The sequence below is a fragment of the Thalia democratica genome, chromosome 6 (genome assembly GCF_965202585.1).
Source record: "Thalia democratica chromosome 6, ktThaDemo2.hap1.1, whole genome shotgun sequence".
NCBI lineage: Eukaryota > Metazoa > Chordata > Thaliacea > Salpida > Salpidae > Thalia > Thalia democratica.
The window spans coordinates 26,432,165-26,444,663 of record NC_139170.1 but is presented as its reverse complement, the minus strand read 5'-3'; the positions used below and the strand labels follow the sequence as shown (position 1 = coordinate 26,444,663).

The 12,499-nt window shown below is 24.8% G+C and overlaps 1 long non-coding RNA gene across 1 annotated transcript; it reads left to right on the top strand.

Moving 5' to 3' along the window:
* Positions 1–3,251: 3,251 nt before the first annotated feature.
* LOC145838663 (uncharacterized) lies at positions 3,252–8,599 on the top strand. The gene is made up of 3 exons (XR_014370046.1): positions 3,252–3,410; positions 7,402–7,446; positions 8,451–8,599. It is a non-coding gene; the product is annotated as an uncharacterized LOC145838663 (long non-coding RNA).
* Positions 8,600–12,499: the final 3,900 nt, after the last annotated feature.

Here is a 12,499-nt window from a genome sequence, read left to right as displayed (position 1 = left end):
GTGCTAAAGTGACAACTGTGCAAAAGTAGCATCATGCAAAAGTGTCCCCTTGTGCTAAAGAGTCGCTGTGCAAAAGTGTCCCCTTGTTCAAAAGTGACCCTTTGTGCAAAAGTGACGCTGGTGCATAAGTGACCCATTCCCGGTTATAATACCAGCTGGACACCACTACAAAAAACCAAACAAGTTTACAATTTTTTCGACTATTAATAAAGCTTACCCCTGGATAGCCAAAACCGCCACTAAAAGGCAATGTTTGTATAAATCCCAGTGTAATTTGTTTCAATTTATAAATATTAGACTAAATTTAATACATTTTGGGCACTAACCCTGTAACAAGTAACATTTCCTGAAAATTTGAGGTCTATAGCTTTAAAACCAAAGAAGTAGGATTATAAGTGAATTTTTAAAATTCCAAGTAAACTGATCAAAATAAATTGCCATCTTACTGTTTGTATTGGAACATTTTTTATTCTATAAAAACTGAATTACACTTCAATATGAAAGCCAATATTAATTTTTGTAAAAAAAAAGCAAAATTTTTCCTTTTTGACCTGCTGAACCTTAATCAAAATTTTAATCATGAAAAGTACTACTGGTGTTAGTGTTTACTGTAATAAATAGTAGTATTCATGTCATCTACTGTTATTTATATGTAGAAGTTTTGTTAAAGCTTCAAAATTTACTTTTTTTCTTCCTACTACTCATGTTTGTTCATAAAACAGCACTACAGTCACCTCTTGCGAATATACACACATTGTGTCAACAGCAAAAGTGCTAACTAAACAAGATAACGTTGGCTGTTTTCTTATAATGCATTAAATTAAATACAGTTTGGTGACTTTCTCATTTTTTCTTTATAATAAAAAGTTAATACTCAAACATCTGTGGTACTCAAATTTTATATATATTTGAAAAGTTTTTTTTATAAATTTTTTTAAATTTTATTCAATGTATTTTTTCACCTTGTTCCTTGCCCTCTAGAATTAAACTTTTCTTGCATGGTATTAGAGAAAGATCTTAGATGTGCTAGGAACAAACATTGTAAATTGAAATTAAACTTTATGCCATATTAATTTTGAGGAATTGAACATTGTACTTTGTTTGATTTAAAGGTATAAAGAAGGGCTAAGACACCTATAGTATAAAGAGAAAAGCAATTAAGTTTAATAAGATCCTTGTAGAATGCACTACTTAAAAATTCAAAAATATCCAATATATTAGGTATCTAGCTTCTATATAATTAAAATATATTTACTCAAGTATTATTTAAAACTAGCATATGAATTATATAAAAATTAAGAAATTAATATATTGTTAACTCATTATATACAATTAACTTACATTATTAAAGAGTTTTTTTGTATTGTTTGAGAATTCTAAATTGCACTAGTTTGTAACCAAATTTTGTAGAATTGCAAGAGGTAACTGTAGTTAAGAATTTTTGATATTATTATTAGTTGCTTTTATTTTTTAATGGTAAAAACATCAGTCTCAAACTTTACCTCTTGCAACATTAAAAGAAAGAGTGTTACATCATTTGTAATTTTAACTGCCGCTGTGAAATTTTTCTTATGCTTTCTCAGCACAAGCTGCATATAGAAGTGTACCAGATTTACCACGACACACCACAATAAAATGTTTGTGAGATTTAAAATTAAAACATTATAAAAACTGTTTGTTGTCATTGCTCAGCTTATAAAAAAAATTCAATTTTTTTTTTCAAAATCAACAATTGTATGTATTTTACACTGGTAGGTGTCAAAAGTTTAAAAAGGGACACTTTTGCACAAAGGGTCACTTTAACTTGAACACACTTTTGCGTGTTAGCATTTCTCCCTTATAAAAAAAAACTGGAAATTCAAGAAATCCTACAAAATTGTATAAAAATTATTTAAAATCAAGAAATTCAACAATAAAATTTTCTTTGAATTGTTTTAAATAGTTCACAATGTGTTTGTATGATACTTAGCCACATGTAAAAAATAGTTTAATAAGAATTTTTTGGATTCCATAAACTTTGAATTGTGATGGTTTTTAGAAAATTAGTTGGAACCAAGATGAAAATTTATTTAAATCATCTAAAGTTTTGCACAGGATGTTTTAATAAAATTTCCTAAGCTTAAAAATTTTTCCAGTTGGAAAATTAAAAGTTAGCTGTTAAAATAAGCACTCATATATATATTAGTTAAGTTTTTTCTTTTAGTTTTTTTTACTATTAACTTTACCCTTTGTCAATAATCTATTTATTTATTTTGTTTTTGTTTACTATACTTTAAGTTCTCTTTGAAATTGTCACTCATGCAAAAAAGTCTTTGTGCAAAAGTGAACCCTTGTGCATATTTGATCCTTAGTGCAAAGTGCTTTTACATATATTTGATCCATACTCTTTTTACACAGTTGAAAAGTTCCAAGTTGCATGGTTTTTACACTTAGTAGAAAAACATTATATAAAAAAATATACCACAAAATATGTTTAGAAATTGAAAAATTTATTTAAATAGTTACACAAGTTTTAATAGCATAAATAAGAAAAATTTAAATAATAAAAATATTTTTAGGGAATTAGAATTTACTTGATAACATTATGACTAATACAAATTGTCCTTTTTTGTGAAATAATTATTAGTATTTTTATTAAATTACGCACTTTTGGTCTGTGTTCAAATGTGTACTCAAGAGAAACTTTAATTAATATATTCAAACTTTTGTACGCATAAATAAATCAAAAATATAATCATTTTTTAAACAAAACCATGAATGAATTATACATTTTGTCAGGTTTACTAAAATACCTGGCGTCCTGGAAAAACCTAGAATTTGAGAATATTAAAAGAAACTGGAATTTTGAAGAAAATTACTACCGAATACCGAAATTGTAAACAATAGTAACTAAAAACCTGGAAAAACCTAGAATTTTAAGCAATTTTTACATGTTAAGTAGTAAAATTTAAATTTGACACAAAAAATCTATTATATAGATAAATTTATTTTTGATTGTCTAAAATTTTATATTATAAAGTACATTTAAACAAGGTTAAAGATATGTTTTCAATATCATTATACTATTAAACACCATTTTTCACCTTAAATTTAATTTTAAACTAAAAATTAACTCTAAAATGTGTAATTTTAAAAGTCTGGAAGAAATTTAGAAAACCTGGAAAAAATTTGCCAAAAACAATTAGCAACCCTGTTTTCTTAAAAGAGTTTTGATAGTTTCTAAGAGTAAAAATTTAATTTTTGCAAAGGTTTTTATAACTAATACAATGTTAAATTTGTTTGCCTATAGTAGCTGCAGAAGAATGGCAACTTGCACAGTCAACCTTAAATTTTCAAGAATTCGATTTGAAAGCAGGTCTAGGTATGGTCAACCAATTGATGAAATGACAAGAAATAGTGATCTATATAAAGTATGGTAGTTGTATTTTGTATTAACTCTTTATAACTAATTTTTTTCTATTTTTTTTAATATTGTATAAGGTAAAAAAAAGCTTAGATTTTGATAAAAATAATAATAAAAAGTTGCTTATTATTAACGTCATAAGCTTCTTTTTTTAAGTTTATCTTTTTTTGTAAGTGTTAGATATCAGTAAGGTTGCCACATACCCAAGATACTTAAGATAACTAAGGGTATTTTGAAGTTTTTGAAAATTTCAGAATGACTCAGAATAATTCAGTATGTTTTTGTACCAAAATTATTAGTATTAGTAGTGTTACACCGCTTTAGATACTATTAAATAGGAGAATTATAGTATTTATATTATTGTGTGCATTATTAACAACAGTAAAATACATTTTAATAATGTAAACTTTATTCTGTTTTTAATAGTTCTTTATTTATTTATTTATTTCTAGTTTATATTTTAAATAATAAAATAACTATTTCTATAGTGGTTCCTTTTAGAATATTTTTACACATATCACTCATTTCAAAAACTAGAAAGGTTTATTTATTAATTTGTTTAACAAATCATCAGATAAAATTGCTAAAGACTGACAAATATTAAATACTCTAGCTGAAAATAGTTATGTCATAAAGAGTCAAATGTAAACATCAGTCTAAACGTTTAAATCAGGATCAACTATTACTTAATTAAATAACTAAAAGTTATTTTCAAGATAATTGTTTCATTTTACTAAACCTTAAATTTTAAACTTATGCTGACTCAAGATAATTTAGTTTTTTATAAAATAATCAGCATAGTGTTAGGATTTTTAATATTATTTGGACATATTTTTCTATTTTTTGAATGATGTATAGTTGATTTACAATATTTTGCTATTTTATAAACATTTTTGTTGTAGAACTTGATTTTCATTTGTTTTTAAAAATAAAAAAACTATTTAGAGACTTGAAAAAACTCAGGACACTTTAAGGTCTTTCAAGACAGTTTTTTGACTCAAAGAGATCCCTTTTTCAGACATTTTTATAAGCTTAAAAATACTTGAGTTATTTTTGAAATATTTAAAATAAATATAAGTGATCCAAGTCAGTGAGCTCAATTGATTCCTTATATAAGGCAAAAACTAAAAATAAGAAAAAAGACTATAGCACTAAAAATGTATCTTCATAATTTTTTACTAGTTGTCTTCAAATTTTTACAGTAAGCCTATTGTTGATTTTTAAATCTTTTCAATGGACTAATTTTTGATTAAAACTAAAATTACCTTTTTTTGACTGATTTTTCAAAATTTATTTTTTGTTTTTTAACATTCTAAAATTTCAAGTATTTTAAACTAAATAAAGATTTTTCCTGAAAATTTAAGGTCTCTAGCTCAAAAACTGATGAAATTGAAAATTTTGTTATGACTTTTAAAACAACTTAAAAAATTTCGAAAGAAAAAAAAAGTGCTCTACATTTGTATCAAAAACTTTTTACATAAAATACAACATTTCGAAAGTTAAAAAATTAATTGCTTTAAAAAACTGGCTTGTAAACTATAATTTAAGCTTTCATTAGGGTTGTCACAAACAGGATTCTCAGTACTGACAGGATAATGAGGAGAGTTTGAATTTTTTTTAAATCTCAGGATGATTCAAAATAACTTATGCTAGTTTGAAATCAAAATAATTCAGAATGGCTCAAATCTGTTTGTCTTTTTTGTTAAAAACTCCAAGTTAATCTAAAAAAATATCAGTTCACTTTTTTTTCTCAATATTGAATAAGATTTTGTTGTTCCATTTTCAATACTTTAATATTTTATAACCAATTTTATTCAAAAACTTGATATTAAATTGAATTTAAAAAGTTTTTTTTAAATGTTTTAAAAAAATTTAAGATTTACTAAAATGGATTTCAAAAAACTAAGAATTACTCATGCCAGTTTAAGATAATTCAGGATAGTTTTTGACTCAAAAAACGGTAACTCTCTTTTATATAAGAGCCAATATTATTTATTTAAAATAAAAGTTAGACTCCTCTATGGTTTTAGAACTTTATTAATATTTAGTTATGTAATTTTTGATATTTTTGATTTAACTTTGTATGTAAAAAAAGGGTTTATAGCTTAAAAATTGTTATTAAACTTGTTGTTACCATACCTGCATTTTTAAAACTTTTATTAGTGTTAAAGGATTATTTTTATTAATTAAAATCAAATTTTTTTTTACTTTCCTGCGAAAATGATTCTTTGTGCAAATATTACCCTAGTATAAAAGTGACTTTTCGTGCATATTTGATCGTCCCTCTAAAACTTTTACTTACAACTAACAAGTAGTGTAAACATTATACAGCTAAACATTATCACATACAAGAATTTTGTCACAAAAAGTTTAACCAAAGAAAACTGATATCTGACTAGAGTACTTAAAATTAGCCTTAAATAGTTGAATGTTGAACCCTTTGACTGGTAACTTGTAAAACTTTCTGTAAATAAAAAAGACAATTATGTACACCGAATCAGTACAGATTAAAATTTTTTAAATATAAACATCAATAGCTTCAAAAGGAGTACAATGTTGCCACATAGTCAAGAAAATTAGGGAAGTCAGGAAAAGCGAAAAAAAAACATATAAGTCAGAAAAAGTCGGAAAAATGGGATTTTTTGAAAAAAAATCATGAATCTGCTTACATACACAAAAAAAAAACTATTGTTTTTTTCATATACTGTGCTATATAGAGAGGCCATTTTTATTTTTTTCCAACAATCGAACTGTTCCTACCTGTATTTTTCTTCATTTCGTTTCAAAACTTTGCACAATAAGTATTTAATTTTATTTCCATAATATAGAATTTGGAGGCAGAAGATTCGAAAATTTCATTTTTTATAAGCACCCTAAAAAGCCCAGTGTTATAATTACTCAAACATGAATTTATTAACACAAAACAAAAAAAGTTTATACACTTCAGTGGTCATTAAGCAAGACAACTATTAGCATTTTACCAACTCTGCACCCTACTGTTTGAAGTATAGTAAATGCCTGAAGTTTTACACACCCCATATTTAAAAAGAAACTATTATAAAATTAAAAGAATAAATTTCATGATTATTATCGTGAAATAAGTAAATTTAGATTTCAATTAACTTTCATTAAAAAAAAAACACCAGTTTAAGTTTGAATCTTTATTTTGTCTAAGTTTTAAAATGTAAGTTGTTGTAACTACTGACGCTAATCCAGTTGGTTATTCCAATAAGTGATTCGCCTTGAAGTATCACCAAACAACAATCAGATCGAGTAGGGTGTACAGCACATTTTTTTTTAATGTTGTAAAGGTTATAAGGTCTAATAAAATTTTAATCACTTTTTACGTAGTACTAAAGTTTTTCAACAACTCAGGCAAGTTTTTGGTCACTCACGCTGGCATTTTTGTTTGAAATAGTCACAACCTTGGTTTAAAAAGCTGTGAAATAGGTGGCTATTAAGTGGTATGGCCGGAGGATACTATGATCTCAGAGATGATCCTTCAAACTGAATCGGCTTTTTGGACGTTTGGGCGACAATGTCTGAGGGTTGCAGTTTGTAGGGCTAATTTTTTTCTAGGAAACTAGTTGTTTATATAATTAATTAATATATGTAGGAAACAAAATTTCTAACAGACGAAATTTAATACAAATTATATAAATTGAACTAAAAGGTTCTCAGTACTGCATTCTTTTTTAAAATTTTTGGGTAAACGTTCAAAAGCCACCCGCAATCAAAATCCACCCAGTCAATTTCGAGAACCGCTTACCGATTATGGGTAAGGGTTAGGGGAAACAGTGATAGTGAAAAATAAATTAAAAAAAAATAAATGCCAAAAAAAAAATTGATAAATAAAGAAAAAAATTGGGTAGATCTTGAACTTGATTGATTTTTGATAGTATACCTATTTTTGTAGGGTATTATGTTTGTATTATAGTTTCATAATATATTAAAATTATTTATTTTATTTGATAAAAAAATTATTTTTTTTTTGACAGAAATGTGAGAAAATGTATAGGCGACTAAGACGTCTAGAAGACAGAGTTTGTTTACTTTGTTTTTGTTTAATAAAATAATATTAAGTTGTTTTAATGTAAAAACTTATATGAATCAGGATTGATAAAAAACCTGGAATTTGAGAAGTTTTGAAAAAAAACCTGGAATTTATGATTAAAATCACTAAAAAGCCTGGAATTTCAAACAACATTTATATCTTAACTAGTAAAATTTTGATTTGACACGAAAAATGTATCATATAAATATTTTTTTTTGTCATCATCTATTGTTTTTTAATTGAAGAAGCTTTACAATATCTTCAGGGTTGCCACTTTACCTAGAAACCTAGAAAAACCTGGAACTTGACAATTAAGGTAAAAATACCTGGAAAAACCTGGAATTGGAGAATTTTATTAAATAACCTCGAAAAACCTGGCATTTTGAACAAAAAATACTAAAAAACCTGGAATTTTTAATAATTTTAAACATATTCAGTAGTAAAATTTCAATTTTACACAAAAAATTTACCATATAGGTATAAACTTTTTGTCATCATCTAAAATTTTTATATTAAAACACATTTAAAGTAGCTTTACAGTGTCTTTTCAATGTTTTTATACTATAAAACACAGTTTCTTACCTAAAACTTAACTTTAAACTACAAACATACCCAAAAATGTGTACTTTTAAAAACATGAAAGATATTTAAAAAACTTGGAAAAATTTTGAATACACTAGTGGCAACCCTGTATCTTTTTAATGTCGTTATACAGTTTAACACAGTTGTTTACCTTAAACTTAATTTAAACTAAAAATAGACCCTACAACGTGTAATTTAAAAAACCTGAATAAAATTTTCCAAAAACATTTAGCAACCCTGTATAAGTTTGCTTTCTATGTAAACAAAGTATGAGTTTTTGTTTAATGTTTTTTTGTATGTTTGAAATTGTTAAAGTATATTTTATCAAAATGTTGAGGTTTTTATTTTATAAATTTCTTGAGGGTTAAATTTGTTTTATGGTAGTATATTTAAACAAATTTCTTTTTACAGAATTATGGAGTATTTTTTTTAAAAAAGCCAAACAACAAAAGTAAATGAAAACATCAAATCCATTTTCAATGACGTCCGTGTTTAGAAATTTGTTATATGAAAATTACTAAATATTCGAATATATATGTTAATAGATACTAATTGTTGTTTATCTCGTTTACTTGTTTAAAGTTAAATACAATTTTTAATTAATATTACATCGTAACATTTTTCGATTGCTTAAGAGCAGTAGAAAAAGAGGCAACAAATTTCAGCAATTACTGTAAAATATAGTTTAATAAAAATAACAAAAGTATATAGTTAAAAGTTGACAGCTTATAATTTGATTTAGTTTATACTTAAAGAAAAAGATAATTAGTGTTAAATAAAACTAAGATGTCGTTTCCAGTTTCTAAAAATGTTGTTACTAACATACAGGGTTTCACTTCCTTATAAATCCCTGAAAATTCGCAATGTTCTAAAAAATCTCTGTAAGTTTCTATAAAAAATTGAAATTAAGTGAAAATCCTTAAAATTCCCTATAAATTACGTTTTTTGCTTAGTGATTGAAATCCGAAACTGCGACACCGCGTGTTGAAGTAACACACTTAATAGAATCAATTGTTATTCTTAATTAAAATTATACTTTTACAATCTGGTACAACGATATAACTATGGCACCACCTAGCGAATAAAAATTCCCGTTTATATATAAAAACACTATTTATCCTAAGTTTGGCTTTTTAATTAGAATTAGAACTGAAAAACCCTCGAACTTTAGTAAATTTAATAAATACTGTGCTTGTAAACGCTTAATGATATATTTTACTTTTTCTACGTAAAAATATGATCATAAAATTTTAATTTTTTTGATAATTTTGTGGAACCATGAACACATAACCTTTAGTTAGATATAATTTTTAAAATACGACCTAAAAAGAGTAAATGTCTATATTTTGAGTTGACGATTAACATAAAACTATTTCCTTTGTTATATTTATAGGTATTATAGATTATTATACGATGAAAGATGACCTAGATAGAACCGATATATTATTTTTAATAAGATTAACTTGAAGTTAAAGAAAAACTTTGTCACTATGAAAGCTACCGCCATAAATAATTAAATTATTTGAATTAAATACTGTTCGATATTGATTCATTTCTTGATCCTAGTGAACAACTACATAAATAAAAACCTTGTAACATTTTATTTTTGTTATCAGAGCGCGTAATTATTTTTTCATTTATTTAAAAGACTAACCATTCTTTACAAGTTGTATACATCAGCGCCTTTTGATTGTGCGTTAATTGATGAAACCCGCTGTGCATTTTGGCTCTCAATTTGTATTTTTCGAACAAAGAAATGTTCAAATTTTAATCTTGAGTAAAATCTTATTTAACGTAATTAAAAAACACTGTCCGTGTTGCCGTAACTATAAAAAAACATTTAATTTTTGTTTATTCGTCATTTTATCTACTCAAAACAGTCTTAGTTTTTATTTATTTCAATCGAAATAATTAGTTGTTTTAAACATTTTATCATAACTTCACTTTTAGTTAGTTTAGAAATAGCTTGCATTTTTACTTGGTCTTTTACAGTAAATAAATAAAACCAGCTTAACTTCAACTATTATCTTTAACCCGGTAATGTTTAACGTTGCTAGCAATATAAAAAAAAGTCGTAAAAATATTTTCTGTTATAAACATAATCATCAGGCCATCTACTAAACGGTTAATACAAACTTTATTCGTCGATTAATACAGCCATAGGCGGTATAAGTTTATGATTATGCAATTTAATTTTTGTTAAAATGTATGTATTGTTCTAAAAACGACAAAAGACTTGTTTATAACGAGTGTGAAGTTAGCTTGGTAACGTTTTTAAAGAATTTTTAAAAAATGTCCAAAACTTGGAACCAATTATTTTCTTATCTTAAAAGCTATATAGAAATTTTTTTCTTTATTTTAAAGAACTGTTCTTTATCTTTAATCAAAAAAATTATCCATTGGATTGGGGTTTGACTTTTAGTGTGGGGCCCCTTAGAAAAAAAAAAGTTTTTTTATCAATTCTTATTAAGTTCGAATTTAATAAAAAAAAAATATTTTTTTTGTCCATAGTTGTTAGTGAAGAAATTTAATACAACAATTTTTTTTTAAATGTTAACATTTTGTACTATTTAGCCTTATTCTAGAATTCCTAATTCCAGAATAAAGCCAAATAGTACGAAATATGAGTTTTGTTATCAATTTTTACTTAGCTCGATTAAAAAAAAGTTGAATTATTTTTTATATTTATATGTGAATAATGTTATATGAAATTTATTTTTAAACTGTTAATATTTCGTTTTATTTGGCCTTTATACGGAATTAGGAATTCTAGAATAAGGCTAAATAGTAAAAAATATAAACAGTTGGAAAAAATATTGTTGTATAAAATTTATTCACTAATAAGTATAAATATCAAAAAAAAATTTTTTATTAAATTCGAGCATAGTTAAGGTTGATAAAAAAAATCTTTTTTTTCTAAGGAGCCCCACACTAAAATTCAAACCCCAATCAATTGGATTTTTTTTGAAATAAAAGCAAAGGACCGTTCTTTAAAATAAAGAAAAAAGTTTTTATTTAGCTTTTAAGATAAGGAAAATAATTGGGTCTAAAGTTTGGACATTTTTTATTAATTCTTGAAAAACGTTACCAAGCTAACTTCACACTCGTTAGTTTATAATTTTAACCGATGAAAATGTTATATCTAAAGTTCTGCTTGAAACTTGAACAAATATTCATTAGGATAGTTGTTAGAATTTTATGAAAATCTTTTAGATTATTAAAATTTATATATTACACGTGCCCTCACATACTTGCAGTAAAATTTTACCTGTTTTAAGGAACATTACGAATATAAATCTAAACTAAAAAAAAGTGACATAAACAAAAACATTTGCTTGATAGGTAGGTTCATGTTCAAGTATATTCTGAAGATCATTTGTTTATTTGTAAACATATTAGTTCTATTTCTATGGTATTTTGAAATCAAAACAAACCAGAACAAACAAACATTTTTTAAAGCTTAAATATTAACATTTTGTTTAAAATAAGCATAGTTATTTGTCTAAATTAGAAATATTATTTAAATTACTGGAGTGTAAAAAGCTTATTTAATTATTAATGTTAGTGCGAATTAAAACTTTTATTAACTACCTAGGTTTCGGTGGAAAAAATCATTACGACCTTGTCAAGTATAACAAAATAGTAAACTGTATTTTTAGAAAGTAGAGCAACAATAAAAATAAGACAAAAAAAGAAAAATAAATATTGGATTTAGAACCAGAATTATAGTATAGCAACACTCAGTGCCACAATTAGTAGAAAACCAAACGACAAAAACTACCTTAAGTACAAAGAAGCAATAGAACTTTCAAAAATAACACGTAAATTAAAATATGAAAACAACACATACAAATTAATACTAGTTTTAACCAATTATACACCTATAAGCTTGATTTTTTTCGAATATGCAACATTTTAGTTTTGTTTAGATTTTCAAACATAAATAAGTTTTTCAATAATATTATAGATAAGCAACACCTAAAAAGACAGTTTACTATTTTATTAAATTTGAAAAAGGCTGTATATTTATTTATTTTACCGAAACTTGAAAGTTAACAAAATATTTAGCTTGCATTAATGTTATTATTTAATTGTTAATAAGTAAGAAATAACTTGTATCAGTATATTTTCTAAATGATAATATTAAAGTTGTAACGTTGCTTTTTTAACATAGCTGTAGTATGAAATAATTTGTATTATTAGTTGTTTTGTTCAATGAAATACCTTTGATTTACGTTATTAAATGTCATATCAAAGTAAAATATACAAAATGAGAAAAAAAGTAGTTCATCAAATTTTATGGGAAAAAAAAAGACAAAACTTAACTAATAATACATATATAATTTATAAGCTTTTTTTTGTTGTTTTTTAGAAAACTTTATAAGAAGTTTCAAACTTAACCAAAAGTTTTTCTCTTTTACAAAAAAAAAAAAAAAACAAAACACTAAAAAACTAAAATA